Raw genomic sequence first — 266 nt, forward strand, 5'->3', positions numbered from 1 at the left:
TCCTCGCCAACAGTGACGCCTTTCCCCTGTCCCTGTCTCCAGGGACCCTGATGATGATGGCGCCTGTCATTGCCTTCTTCATTTCGACGGACTCCACACCGAGCTCCGAGAGCGGGACCTTCGCTCTGGCTGCTTCAAGCTCATCGGCGTACGACATCCTTGCTCCCTCGTTCAGCATTAGAGTTACCGCGGATGTTCGGGATGCGCCAGGGAGCGTGGCCGTCTTGGGTGCCTGCGACGGTCCTTTGTTCGTTGCGGCGGCGCTG

The sequence above is a fragment of the Bombus impatiens genome, unplaced genomic scaffold (assembly GCF_000188095.3).
Source record: "Bombus impatiens unplaced genomic scaffold, BIMP_2.2 scf_0245, whole genome shotgun sequence".
NCBI classification, from domain to species: Eukaryota; Metazoa; Arthropoda; class Insecta; order Hymenoptera; family Apidae; genus Bombus; species Bombus impatiens.